At 41.4% G+C, this 15326-nt stretch overlaps 1 protein-coding gene across 1 annotated transcript in view; it reads right to left on the bottom strand.

The window, feature by feature from the left end:
- The window catches only part of LOC116699375 (receptor-type tyrosine-protein phosphatase N2), a gene marked incomplete at its 3' end in the record, with an annotated part of 318251 nt that overhangs the window by 239094 nt on the left and 63831 nt on the right, over nucleotides 1-15326 (bottom strand).

The raw sequence follows: 15326 nt of genomic DNA, 5'->3' as shown, positions 1-15326 counted from the left end.
TAATACCTTTTGTCTACCTTCAGAATTTTTTTTAAAACCCATCACGGACAATGAATTGCAAGTGTTAATCAGCGACCTTGCTATTATACACGATTTTGACATATAACATACGAAGAATGAATAGATTAGAGAACAACATAAAATTAACAAATCTTGCACATATTTATTTCACTTAGTTAAATAAAAGTAAACAAACTACATAAATGTTGTGCAATGAGAGAATGGATAGTTGAGAACTGAGATCCAAAGTAGGGAGGTCTGGGGGTATGCCCCCCAGTTTTTTTTTTTTTTAATAACATTAAATGGAAATTTCTGGGGAGTTTGTGTGCAAAAGAATTGAGAAATAAGTCTTGGCATATATGTGCAAAACCTTTAGGTTCAGGGTAAGTAGCACTTGCCTTGTGTGTATTCAACCAGGTTTAGGGAAATTCATAGCATTTACAGTATTAATTTTCATGAAAAAGGCGACCAAGATTGGCCCAATGTGAAACAAAGAAACACATGAAGAGACCGTTTATGATTTCGCAAACAGTGAGAAGATTTGGGTCTGTGTGTGACAGGCCAGGGGTCCTGGTGTAGGGACCAGGGACCCAAAGTTAAATTAAAGGTTGAGATCAACTAAGACCACTGAAATTCTAAAGAATGGAGAACCACTGTTTTACATAATTTCTAATCCTTTAGCTTTGTACAAGGGCTAGTAATGTTTGGCCCTCATCCTCTGTGCAGCACTACGTATTTACTTTTTGGGAAAATAAATACTTTTTGTTCATTTATGAACAACATTGAATGAATTTTACAGTTACATTTAGATATTTAGAGATCATCAGATTTTGCTCATGTTTACAAATTGTGCACATTCAAATAACTCCTCCATCTCTGTTGTCCGAGATTGGGAGTTGTAAATAGTCTGCTGTGCGTCCATTGCTCCGTTCATATGGTGGATCTCACTTCAGGGACCGGTTGCAGACACACGAAAGCCCATTGGACAAACAAGTTACGGGAGGCTGTAAGCTGCTATTATCGGAGGTCTCGCACGGATGCAACTTGGGCACTGCCACACAGCAGAGCGGGTCCACCAGTTTAGTTTAGTTCAGTTTATTGTCACCATAGGGAAATTAGGTTGCAGTCAACCTCACATGGTATCAACATCTTAAACACGATAGGCAAAGGAGGAAAAACAAAAAACAAAACATAGTAGACCACCACTCATACCATTAACCAGAATAATATGAAGGGGGGGGGGGGTATGAGTTCCAGACACAGCTGGGAGAAAGAAGAGAATAAATAGTACACAATTATATATCATTGACGGGACCTTCATTATAGGAGGCTTTAATGGCTGTGGAACAAAGGATGCTTGGATCTGTTTTTTTAAACAAAGGAGCAACAGTATCGTCGTACCTGAGGGCAGCAGTTCCAATGAGGAGGAAAGGGGGGTCTTCTGGTTGCCCACAATGCTATTTGCCTTTTCTCGTATCCTGTTTTTGTGATAAACTTTCATACTTGGAAATGAGATACCGAAAGTTTGCTGGAAGTTATTATTTTTTCTAATGTATTTTTTGTGCTTCAGGGGCGTTGCCAAACCAACAGTGATGCCAAAGGAACGAAAATTTCAATGAAAGCACAGTAGAACATCTGAAGTACGTGGCTTGCTGCTGACCATTAAAAGACAACAGTTTCCTTAAGAAGAACATTACTTTGTTGGACTATAGTAGTTAATCTGTCGGACCAAGCTGTCCCATTTAAGTTTGTGGTCAAGACCAAGCCAAGGATTATACTCTGTGACTGTTTCTAAAGGGAATCCATGTATACAGGTGGGTTTAAGGGACTGTGCTTTCCTAAATCAATTAGCATCTCCTTTGTTTTAGAGGTATTTCAGATAAGGTTTGATTCTACACACCAATAAGTAAAAAAAGGTAAGAACGGGCCCATGCTCCTCTCTGGTCGGTAGGGATAACCAGGGCGGTTCATCCGATATACTTGATAAAATGCGTTAGGGAAAGTGCTGGTGCAGGAGTTGGTGTACAGGATGAACAACAGGGAAGATAAAAAAACAACCTGTGGAGGACCTGTGCAGTGGTATATTGTCGAGAATGCGTACCAAACTCTGACTCGCTGTACTCTACCGCTAAGAAAATACAACAATCCATGAGACCACTCACTTCAATAAAAATTCCTCTGTTAAAAATATTGTGCTAAAATACTTAACTTAATAGTGTAAAAAGCAGAAGAAAAGGAAAAAATCAGCAAAAGGATTTTTGGCTTGGGCCTTGGCTTCTCTAAATGACGTGCAGAGATGCATAGAGTGCAAACAGAATCTTCAACACTCCTCTGGATGCTTGATACGCAAATTGATAGGATCTAGAAGGTGCTGCGTTTTGGAGGATGATCTGTGCTCTTAACTAGGCGCTCAAAGCACTTCATTACCAGAGCCGCGCTGCTCACCTCTATTGTTACAGAGAGAGTGGACACACGAAGCGACGGAGGGTACTGTGATACCTCAGAGTCATTGACCTGAAGCCGGGGAACTGGGAAAAAAAAATTCTCAGTTTGGACAATTTGAAAATTCCGCAGACAGGGAGCCGTCTGACCCCCCCCCCCCCCACAGTCTCTGAAAGACACATCTACGATCTAAGTGGCGCAACAAGTAGATCTATAGATAAAATCATCTTAAGAAATGGACACAGCAGGCGTGGAGAATCGGGGGTGTGGCGTTGTGAAACAATCAAAGTCGTGTGTTCTCACGGCCAATGCGTGAGAGTTGGCAGCCCTGGAGTCGGGAAGCATTTCTTTTAAACAGCTCTGAAATGTCCTTTATTTGGGTTAAATAGTGTGTGTTTAAATGCAGTGTTCAGACCCACAGAGCCTCCGAGCGCAGTGTTGGGGTGGCCGCCCATGGCCCCCCTAACACGGCCTGAGCCAGTCCCTAAACGCTGGGTTGTTCACCCAGCTATCAGAAAAAACTTGCATTTGCCATTATAAAGACGGAGTGGTTGTCCAGTGTTGTAAGATATGGCTTGAAAACAAGTATAAAATAAAAACGTAAGCCAGCCATTTGATGAGCGCGCAGGTTCTGAGATGATGGTCGAACGACCAACTGAATATGACGTCAGCATCGAACCTGAACGGAGACCAAAGATACGATTATGTGGGACCAGACAGGCCACAGCAATATTAAGAGACTAACGCAAAACGGCAGGATGAATTTCAATCAGAATAGGACACTGTGTTATGTCTGAAAAAATTAACACCTATTTAAAAAAATAATACCTCTGAGAAAAATATTAACACTTTTTAATGCCTTAAATTTGCAATTTTGATTTTATCAATTTTTAATACTTTTTAAAAACCCCGCGGAACCCTGTATAGAAACACAGGGAGAATGACTCTCAAATTAACCACATACTGTGTTTTGGAAAAAAACGCAAGGATGATTATTTTTATGAAAACATAGGATGTGTTCTTGTGCGGTGTGGCGATTTCAATATAACCCACTAATGCAGGGCACATTAAAGAAATCAAAGGATGATAAATAAGGTTTTTATAATCATGCTGTAATGTTATAATGCAAACTATGCCAACTAATTTCTCTTGAACCCACTCTTCTTACTTTCAAACGTGGTTAAAAATCATGAGAAGCTAAGAAACAGAGAAAGTAAATCAAAACATACTGAGAGATTGACATGACGAGGACACAGGCAGATGCGCAAAGGATGGCATCCAATAGGAGAAATTGAACAGATATTCAAAAATCTCTGGATATGTGAACTGAACTAAGACAGAAGGAAGTGCTCTGACAAAGAATGAATTAAAGAGCAAAGAGAAGCAGAGGTAAGAGGTGAGAAGGTGGAAGAGTGTTTAAAAGACTAAAGAGGTGAGGAAAGTCCAGAGCGAGAGCTGTTTTCATCTCGCCTGTCCCTCGCGTAGGCAGTGGCAAGGCCAGAGCCAACCACACACGCTGGACAACGTTACAACGTGACGTTGGCAGTACTCACATGCCAATGTCATGTGTTGGGTTGGTGCCTGTCGGTTCCTCAAACTAAAAAAATAGTCAGTAAATCTAGTGTAGATGCTTGTACAGATAAAGATGCATGGACAACATTTCTCACAGGGGTTGAAAGTAATAGAACACTACTGGATGCTCTTTAACGTATGTTACATGCACATATAGAAGAGTGGTTGTTATGGTGGTGTATGTTTTGTTTTCCTGTTTTATTTTGCTTTTGTATTCTGTCTTGTCTTGTTTGCTTCTGGCTTTTCCGCTCTTTGAGATGTCTTCCTTGTTTCCTGCCCTTTGTCTCAGATAGTTGGAGTGATTGGATGCTGTGAGAGTGTGTGTATTCTACTGTGTTGGTCTCCGGGTTCTAGGTAGTTGTTAATCCTGCTTTCGGGATCTGCTGTTCTTTTTTACGCCTGCTATCTTCAGGACTCCTTTCCTGTAGGATTTTCTTATTAAAATACCCAATTATTTTATATTTAACATGAACTGCTGTACAATAAACATTTGAGCTGGTGATGTGAAAATGCTTGTTTTCTTGTCTCCTTTTCCTCTTCGTTTCCATTTTCTGCCTCTTTACCCCTGTTTCATTATTTTTTCCTTTCATACATTTTTTATCTTTTTCCTCGTCTCCACCCTTAAAAATAATGCTTTTCTTCCTCCTTCTGACCTTCTTGCTCTTCCCAAGTAGTCCCAAACCATAATGCCAGGGGTGGTTGCTGGCAGCCTGTTCTTAACTCAGATGGTCTCCTTCGGTGAGTCAGTACATTTTACTGTCTTGCTCACTTCCAGATAAAGTAGAAAGAGAAAACTCAGTACAAGACACTGGACCAAACTGAAAAGAAAAATATGGAAGGAATAGCAACTCCCTCAACCCAGACGTCAGGTTCAGATGACCGTGAAAAGAATAGACAGAGGAGAGATCACTCACTTGAAATCTATTTAGTTTGTAGTAAGTCAAACAGTTGTTTACTCCTTGTTATCCAGGACCTTAAAACCTTAAATCTAATCTTTATCTATTCTATGCAGCCCTGGTTGATGGCTGTGACCCCTGTGTTTGGTTTCAATGAACAAGCATGATCACAATGGTAGTAGGTGGTAATTAAAATGAATGCTTCCCGGTGGTTAGGCACAGTATACCGTTCAACACTAAAAAAGAAAATCTCCCCATTTTATGTTTTCAGAACTTTGTATCTAACCTGATATCAATACAGTATACCATAATATATGATATAAATACGCTCGCAGAATGTCATAAAAGATCATTGAAAAGTGTGTTTTAATATAAAACATCCTATACTTTTAGAAATGCAAAAGAAAAGAAAGACATATTAATTTTTCACAGTTTCTGAGTAAAATCAGATCGCACATTGCTTTTTTTAAGTATTTTTTGGGGCTTTTCCCTTTTTATAGTGACAGTGGATAGACATTAAGGGGTGAGAGAGGAGGGGGGTGACCCAACAGAAAAGGGCCGAGGGCAGATAAGTAAGACAAAACCGGCCGCTGCAGGACCCAGCCACATGGGGGCCGAAGTTACCTAGGGACTGTGGAGTCAGTCCTCCCCAGAGCAGAGAGCTGCTGCTTCAGATCTGACACCAGGGACCTCCCAACCACGCTACAGCAGGAGTGTGGCTCATCTGGAGCAGCTTTAATTCATTAATCAAAAATGTCTATTTTATTGCTCTTAACCACATTTTGGTAGGGCATTCTCACCTCTGGCAGCACCGGCAGGTCAAAGCCTTTCACTTAGCCCTTAAACATCGACTGCCTAGGCACAGATATTGTAGACATCTGATTCCCAAACATATAATTCCTAGCACCACCAACGGTTGGACATTTGTACTTTTTAGTGTTTTTTATTCAACAACAGAAGACTACTGACGGTTAATCTAACAAAAACAGAATATGTTGTACTTCTGTCCTTTGTGTTCTCGACTACCATGGACTTTAACTTGGTGGTTTGTGCAGGACTCAAGGAAGTGCAGTGTTGTGGCAGACTTTTATCTAGGGGACATATTTTTTGCAGTGCATTATTATGAATTGCGAGGGGACCGCAATAACTTGCATCTCTACGCTATACTAAAGAACAGAGAGGAGGGAAAAAAAAAACTCAAAACGTTGTCAAGGAAATATAGAAAATTACTCATGTATAATAACTAGCACTTGCTGGGGACGTATATGATTCAGGGAACCAAGCAGAAGCCGTCAGTAGTGTTGAGTGTGGAAGCTGTCCAGCGATAGCAGAGGGCCAGGCTGTCGCGCCGTTCCACACAGGCCATTTCCTAATGGGCACTGCAAGGCCAAATAATCAAATGTCACCACCATAAAAAATTAGGGACAACCCAATTTACTGTTAAAAGTTTTTCCTTTGTAACCCCCATACTGTACATATAATGCTATGGAATTACACGATTGGAGTGTCGATTTGAATAGGACATTAGATTTAGGGAAAGGCAAACAATTGAACCTGTGAAACATTAATACTTGGAAAAAAAAAAATAAAGTACGTAGAGAGACAAAATGGTCGGGTAGGTAACAAATCCACAGGGTTATGAAGAAATTATATAATTATATCAAGCGTATATAATATAGATTATAAAGATACAGAGAGGGGGTACCAGCATCCTTCTTGATTATCAAGCCTATAGTGAGTTAAAAAATCCATTAGAAAACACCAATGACAGTAGTTTTGGCAGTTTGAATGTATAAATGTGTTTTATGAAAGCTTGTTGCACAATTTTTACGGTAGATTTTAAGGGAATATTTATAGGTGTTGTCACTTTTTAATAGTTTTCAAAAAAGGGCCAAACTAACAGGGTGGGGCAATCGATTCAAGATAGGTGTGTTGGTGGGGGGGATGGTAAGGACACAAGGAAATGGCATTAATGAAGGTTACAGGGTGGGCCACAAAAAAAAACAATCTGTTTGTCTAGATGGGTTCATATGTAGAGTATGTGTGGGTTGGGGAAAGCGCTGTGGTGGTGCGATCTTCCTCCTTCTCCTGGCACACGGAGGCAGCTGATTTGGCCCTGAAAAGGCAGGCAGGAGGTTGGCTTTCAGCCCTTACTCTTCGTTACAAGGACAGAGTCCACAACTGGCTCATGTGTCTTCTGTACTCCGGAGGCCCTGGCAATGTACAGGGGGGATGTTTTTTTATATTTCATCACACGTGCGCTTCAAAGGAAAGGATACTTCAACCTCTATTGAATCCTGTATTAAGACAACCCAAAAAAAATCTAGTATAAAATCAACGTTTTACTTAAAGATTGATTTTAAATGATTTTTAAACGCTTAAAACATCTGTGATCTGATGTGAGGTAACGTATTACAGCCAATCAACATCCTTTATTTTTTATCATTGTATTTATGGGGATGGGGTGTAAATATATCCACAAATTTACTACACGGTAAAAGTCAGTATACTGTAGGAGGTAATCATCTTTTCAATAGGAAAAATTTATGGTTCTTGTGACCATGGGAATTTTTTTTCTTTTACTCTGGATGTTTAAGAAATAGTTAAGAATTTGGGAAATTAGCTGGAGATGGCGATAAGGCGGTTCAATCTGTTTTGTGAGGTATGAGCAACGCTGTTTTTTCCTTCCATAGCACGGGACGACAATTGTATCATGGAACAATTTCCTGGCCCCATTCTATGAGAACAAAAAGGATTGGCCGTACTGTGGGATGTCCCGCTTAACCACTTATTATTTTTAGTTTTACACATTTAGGGGGGAAAAAAGAAGGAGAAAACAACAACTGACACTGTTACTGTACTTTTATTAAAAAGGAAGGTTTTGACTTCCACCTGAAATCATATACCAGACTTCAAGTTGTTCACTTGGTCCATCCATTGATGTATAGGCCAAAAATGATCTGATTGGGTAGAAAATGGCCTGAACAAAAATTATTTCTTCAGTTGTAGTTACAGGAGTGCGTGGCAGAAAAAAGAAAGTTCAATAGTTTTTACGCATTTACACGTTGGTTTCTTATATGGTGGTGGTTTGAGACTGTTAAAAACACTGATTGATGTTCTGTAGTGATGTGCTGCGCACAGCATATAGCATTGTTTGGACACAATGTGTTAATTGAACTAGCTGCCCAATAAAATTACACAATACAGAAAAAAACCGTTTTAGAACCAGCGCCCCAACTCTCACAAGTTAATGTTGTGATCTGTCTCCATGGGCCACGCCGCTTAAGAGGCTAGCAGCCATCTGGTGGATTGATTTCCAATGGAGAGAAGTGAATGTGAACAAAGATAAGGGCGATTCTTGTGCCACCATAAGTCACCAAATAGTATGGATTTGTCCATCTGGACACAAAAAACAACATTTTTCAGACGGGGACAAATCAATCAACTGTTCGGGGACATGTTTCTCAGGAGAAGGAAACTCCGGAGAGATGGTGGAGACAAAATGTAATGTTCATTAATGGCTCAATGTGGTTTTTTTTCACTGGTATAAAAAAGTGTAAGTGGTTACCAAGAAATTATATTGTAAACAAATTATTGCCATACCTTTTTTACCCAATCCACATGGCAATTCACTATACACATTTCAAAACAAGAGCCCTCGCCCCATTAAGGAGGACAGGGGAAGGTGGTTCTGTGTAATTAAACCATTGGGTGCAGCATGTAATTGGACTTCTTTAGTCAGGGGAGAATCCTTTGATGTTAGTAGCTTCTATAATCACTCGTGTCGGTGATGGGGACATTCAGCCGAAGACGTTTTCTCGTTGCCTTCGTCCCTGCTGGCTTTGAGTTCCAAGCTGAAGTCGGGAAGTTGCATAGTTTCTTGTGGAGGCTCTCCATTACACGAGCGGAAGCAGGGAGGGGGCGCCACCCTCATGATCAGCCCTCAACTTCCGACACTTCCTCCCAGACTGGTGGGGGTACTTCCTCCTATCTCGTCAACCCGGCCCCCCGTGGTCCGGCTCTGGACATTTTTCTAGGCACACCGGTGGGGGCCTACGGGTGTCTCCAAGCAACACACATCACGATTCTTGCTGGAGGGCGAGGCGTTGAAGGAAGTTTTGTCCAGGTAGGCCAGGTTTGTTTTAGGAAGGTTTGGGTAAAGAGGTTTCACAAACCATCAGGCTGAAAGACTATTCGCATTTAGATGGCTTGTGTAAGCCAATCGATCTACACTTTGGTTGAATGCAAACTTTCTACCCATGAAAAAAGCCATTCGACCGAACAATAAGTTTAGAATAAAAAAAATTTTCAAGGGCCAGGTGCCGGCATGTGGCTTAGGGCAGGATAGGCAAATGCTAAGGGCGCACCAAACCATAGGGGGCGACCGGCCTGTGCGGTCCTGAAACGTAGGGTGACCAGACGTCCCCGGTTCGGGGACAGTCCTATTTTGGACCCTGTCCCCGGCGGATCTGTCCCCGGAATGTAACGGTTTTCACTGGACGATGAAAAGACCCGAAATTGGAAAGGAAAGAAAAAAGTAGCCGAAATCGCACAAAACACACGCAGGCTCCAGACCGCAAGAGCAGCGGTGCTCAGAGACGTTTTAGAAAGCCGTATTTTACGATGTTACAAATCACTGAATATTTACATGGCGTCTGGGCGTTGTAGCGACCGCAATTTTGCGGACTTTATGTTTTAAAAAGGACTCTTCAATCTTTAACCGAAAGATCGACGCCTAGAAATCCTTTCATTTATGTTGTCCGGACAAGTCGACTATAATAGAGTCTTGTTCGCAGCAAAAACGAGACTTTAGGAACGGCAATACAAGGGACAATTAGCCTAGTAAGTACATGCAGCGATCGCGTTTAGTATCAATGTCAAAGGAAATATGTCCCTCACTAGTTTTTATGTAATTGAGTCTCAAGGAGCTGTTGCAGAAACACAGCTTGAGCAATATAAGCAAACGCTGTCAGATAATGTCGTTCAGAAACAACAACATTATGAATAATGGGGGGAACATTTCTATCTTAAATCTTCCGATTTCTATCTTGAAATTTAGGCTTTCTATCTTGAATATTAGGACTTTCTTCGTGAATATGGGACTATAAGGACGTTCTATCTTGAATATTAGGACTGTCTATCTTAAAATATTAGGACTTATATCTTAAAATATTCGGCTAATTAGGACTTTTATTTGAAATATTACGACTTTATCTTTAAATATTAGGACTTTTATCTTGAAAATTAGGACTTTTTATCTTGAGTATAAGGATGATTTTTTAGCTGAAATATCAGGACGTTCCTCTGAACTATTAGGACTTGTTATCTTGAATATTAGGACTTTCTATCTTGAAATATTAGGACTGTTATCTTGACATATTAGACTTTTGTATCTTGAACATCTTAGGACTTTCTATCTTGAGGTGTAGTGGACCGTGGAGTATGAAGTAGCAGCAGGGGTGGTGGGTCTGGAGGATAACTGGGGGGGGGGGCTCAGCACCCTAATGAGAACAGCTTTAGGTCTAGGGTACCCGTTTAAGTTTACAAAAGAAAACATTACTGTTGGAGGTAATACGCTTCTGAGCTGAAAATTCCCCGGATTTTTGTCGCAGAATCTGGTCACCGTACTAGAACGTCACCTTATTAAAAAAAACAGCCAGACTTTCTTTTCCCGGCATCAAAGTCATAATGGCAAAGCGTCTAACCTGGCTGGGGCCAGGGAGAAAAAAAAGAACAGTGGAGGAGGACAAACTTGACCAAAAGACCGGAGGTAATGTTAAGTAAGTTTATGTGATAATGATATTATTTTGGCTGTTGCAAACAATGATCGTAATAGCAGTAGACGTTGCATGACATAGTGGATACCAAGAAAATAGAGAGGCTATCTGTTAGTTTTAACAAAGAACTGTCAGTGTTGCAAGGGGGCGCACTAAAAATCTGCATAGGGCACCAAATTGTTTAGGGCCGGGCCTGTCTAGGGCTGCACAATTATGGCCAAAATGAAATCACGACTTCTTTGACAAAATTTTGATTCGCGATTAGTTCTCACAAATTATTTGTGATTTTAACCAAAACAAATTGATCGGTCCATAGGATATTTATAAACTGCGGAGAGGGAGTGTGACGGAGGACGCTACTCACAGAGAGACGGATGATCATTATGCAACGGGTCGAATGGTCGGAAAGAACGTTGTGTGTATGCAACGTCTGTAGCTTCCACTCCTCTGCATTTTTTATGACTCTGATACGCAAGGGTCACATCTCTGGCCAAGTCCCGCAGCTCCGTCTCACGCTGTTCTCTATCAACGGAAGTTAGCTGCAGTCAATGCTTTTCTGTGTTCGTCGCGTGGCGGCGCGATCGCGGAGTTCCCTGAACACAATGGTATAATACTGGTTTGCCCCTCAACTTAACCATCCAGCTGTGTTAATAAAAAATTAAAACTGTGGAAAAATGTACGAAATGTGGACGCGGCGCTTCTGTGTGGCCGGGCCCTGCTCGGAGAGTAGAGAAAGAGAGGAGGAGGAGAGAGAGAGGAGAGAGGTAGAGGAGAGATCATACACAGGCACGACTTTTACAGACAATAGGGTCAGGTAAAGCAAAATTGAACATATCCATCTAAACAACTTGAAGGCGGATGCGAGGACAGTAGCACCGGTGGTATAGAGGCAAGCTAACAGTAACAGAAGCTACTAGCTAACAGCTAACAGACGCTTTATAGCAAACCGACTAGCATCGGTCATGCGACAAAAATGTTGGTTACTGGTAAAACGTAACCTGAGGACCAAAAGTATAACCGACTGCTATCTGTTGCGTTTTCTCCGTTACTTGTCTCTGGGCCTGGCTCCATCTAGAAAACTAAGCTGCGTGATGCAGGGAACTACTATGACTGGCTAAGGAGCAGACGGCTTATGGAGCGGGAGATTGCTTTGCAAAAAACCGGGGGTGCTATGAAATGACGTTTACAAAAAAATTTGCTCGACACGCAATGATCGTGGTAAGTCAAAATCAGGATTGGGGTTAAAATTCGATTCATCATTTTGAATTTTTAAAGTATCAACACCCTACACCCACGTGTTTTAGAAGAAGAAGATGAAGAGAAGAAGAAGCAAAGACAGGTCTGGTGAAATTACATGTCACCGTGGTTCAGTTTTTACACACGTTAACACAGCTGAAATACACACACATGCTCAGCACATATACATAATGATAATGAAATAATAATAATAAGGAAAAAGACGTAGAGTGAGGGGGCTGACATTGGACCACGCCCCGCAAGAGTTGGGGGTTCGTTGACCTTGCTCAAGGGCACCTGGCGGCCAGAAGAGTGAACTGGCAACTTCTCAGCTACAGACCGTCTTTGGTGGGACAGTGACTAACTCACCGTGCATTCTAGCCTGGAGGGGGTGAGGATTTGGAGGTAGCTGGAGAAACCGGAGGATGCAATAAGGTGTTTGATCGGGCTGTATACAGCATACAAAAGCTTTTGATATGGCTACAAGACAGTGAAATGACAAATGTAAAAACAGGTCTTAAATCGAATATGGTAAATGAATAATGTCATGTGAAAAAGACAAGTGTTGTAAAAGATGTGAACAGTGTTGAAATGTACAAAGTTAGATACTATACACATACTTCTTAGCAGTCCTAATGATTTGATCAGAACTCTTGCTCTAATAAAAGGGGAACTGAATGCTACAGCATTCAATATTGTTAGACAATAGTTGTGTCAGGTTTTGTGTTTGTATTCCTGTTGCAACTTGACGATGCTCCTAGTTTTAAGCCAGCTACATAAATAAATCATTTTTACAAGTTTGGTGTGAAGAAAACTCAAATGGCCTGCAGGAGGAGAGCTCTGACTTAAACCCATCCAACAACTGTGGGATGCAGGATTACCCAAACTGTAAGCCAGAACTGTCACCCTTAACCCGGCAAGCCAGGTTCAACAACTGGATGAAAGACTGAAACCATATCTTGACTGAAACTGTAACACATCTGTATTCTCCCTCTTCTTCTCTCTAGTTTCTGTTGTTTCATTCTTCTTTAGATCATTTTATGTCTTTTTTTATATTTCTCTTTTGAATCCTAAATGTATTCTTTTATAGCACTTGAGTTGTCATTGTCGTTGCTAGGGATGTTTACACATTGGGATTCATGTACCTTAAATTAGCAGTAAGATTAATAGTAGTGGTATTAGTATCACCTATTTTTAAGTGTTCTTCAAAATGCAGGCTTCATTTTCTAAAATGAAGAATTATACTATTGATTAGTTAGCATTCCCTTTAACATTTAAGGTTTTTTTCTTTACCACAAAAAACTGAATGCTTACCTTGTCTGCACAGTATTGCTCCTGCTTTATCATCTGTTGGGAGGGAAAGAGGAGTACAATGGAAAATCACAAATTTCGGTTGAAAAAACAAACTTTGAACACACTGCGTTAGGCTTCCTGAAAATGTGCACAAAGAGCCTTTCCAAATTTCAGGACTTTTCACGTCATTAATGGTTTATAATTGAATGATATGAATTTGCGCCTGTGGTCATTTTCACAGAAACACTGAAACAATCCATCAGATAATATGCATACTCATGTTGTTGCAGTTTTTAAACCTAGGATCTAAGAATAATAGTTGTCACCGTCATGTTTAAAGCTATTGTGAGCCACTTTTAAACTGTTAGTGGCAACATTGTCGTCTGAGTGGTCTCGGTGGACCCTGAACCATTAAAACTGGCTGTGTCAAATGATTCACGGCTGGCGATTTAGTTGTCACATTGCTGTTAGCTGCACTTTTGTGCAAGCTGTGTACAAGAGCTATTTTGGGTCTTTATCCGTACTACATATTATGACAATGACTTTGCTTTCCAGGTTTGTCAACGCTTTAAACAGGTAAAAACACAAAATGCCATCACTCCAAAACACCTTGAAGTGCTGCCGGGGACTTATGGGCGTGCTTCTCATGGGGTTAGGTTGGGAGTGTTTTCTAGAACTTTTCCTCTTCCTATCATGGACGCAGCTCTCTTCTTCCGACTTCAGGTCTCTCGGGCCCAGGTCTGGCATGGAGAAGGCTGTTAAGTCCCTGGGTCCTGGTCAACCACTTGCAGAGCATCAGTATAGGATGGCAGTTGGCCCAATCCTGCACGGTCAGGCCATTCCCACATCCCGGGTGCCTGCAACGCCTCTTCAAAACGTTCTGATGGGAACCTCTCTGGAGGGGAACAGAGGTAAAGAGGACAGCGAGGTCAGCACACAGGGGATGCAAATGCAGTTTTTACTGCAACTTGGTTCCAAAGGAATCTGTCACTGCAGCTTAAAACGCTCAGAACTGTTTACATTTTAGCTAGGCCAAGAACAGTAAAGTGTCAAATTCGTTTGTTTATGTTTCATCATGCAGAAGAGATGTTTCTCCAATTCAAACATGGACGGGGGCTTACAAAGTCTTGTGGCATACATGTCTTTTCTGTTCTCCACAATGCTTGCTTTTTACCAATCACACATAAAACGTGATTACCTCCCCCCGACAGTTATCGATAAATTCCTAAAAACTTTGTTTCGTTTATACCTTTGTATCATATTTTTTTGTGTGAAATGCTGTTATTAAGAATTTACAAGGGTTACAACGTGAATGGACACTCCTCTTTTTCCCCCCCCCCCCCCAAAAAAGTATAAACGTTTACAAGTCTCTTGTAAAAGCAAAAATCAGTCACTACACAGGAATGATAATCATTGTGACCAAACAAGATCATAAACTAAAGTTTAATAAATAGCACCGCTCATCAAAAGCATCAATAGGGTAAACAGATGAGTGGGTTTTTTTGTCTAGTTTTTGGGGGGCAAGTGAAGGCCACGTCCTGCGAACTAAAGCGTTCAATCTTCGATGCGAAATTTTTCGTAGGGAACTTTAAAACCGTACCATCCACAGAAGCAGAGGAGTCTTTGACTGAAGCCCCTGTGTTCTTCCCAACTTTAGAAGCCGGGGGATTTTGGAGCTCTCTTGTTTGAGTCCAGAGTTTTCGATCACATTGCGTAGAAGGGCCTCTGGTGGGGCAAGGGGGCCTCTGCTCCCCGGGGCTCACCCGCACTGGTAGGGGAAGTGCCGAGAGGAGAATGCCTCAGGGGCCAGGAGAAGGTCACCCGCAGCCGGCGTGGTGGGAGCTGGTCCGTGAGGTCCGGCTTCTCTGCAGAGGTAAGAAAGATAAAAAAGGAGAAAGCTGGAGGAGAGGACTATGAGCCGGAATCTGGGCCTTGGAGCGATAGAGTCTTAGGGAAAAGGGTACGCAGGTATTAGGGCATTCAGCATTTACATTATTAACTTTTCATGATATAAGAACTGACCAAGACAATGTGCCAAACATAATGAACCACATGAAGAGACAGTATATATTTCAGCAACAGCTGAGAAGATTTGGGTCTGTGGTGAACA

This window comes from Etheostoma spectabile, chromosome 12 (genome assembly GCF_008692095.1).
Source record: "Etheostoma spectabile isolate EspeVRDwgs_2016 chromosome 12, UIUC_Espe_1.0, whole genome shotgun sequence".
Classification (NCBI taxonomy): Eukaryota; Metazoa; Chordata; class Actinopteri; order Perciformes; family Percidae; genus Etheostoma; species Etheostoma spectabile.
Note: the sequence above shows the minus strand (reverse complement) of the source record. Positions and strands in the feature narration are given on the sequence as shown.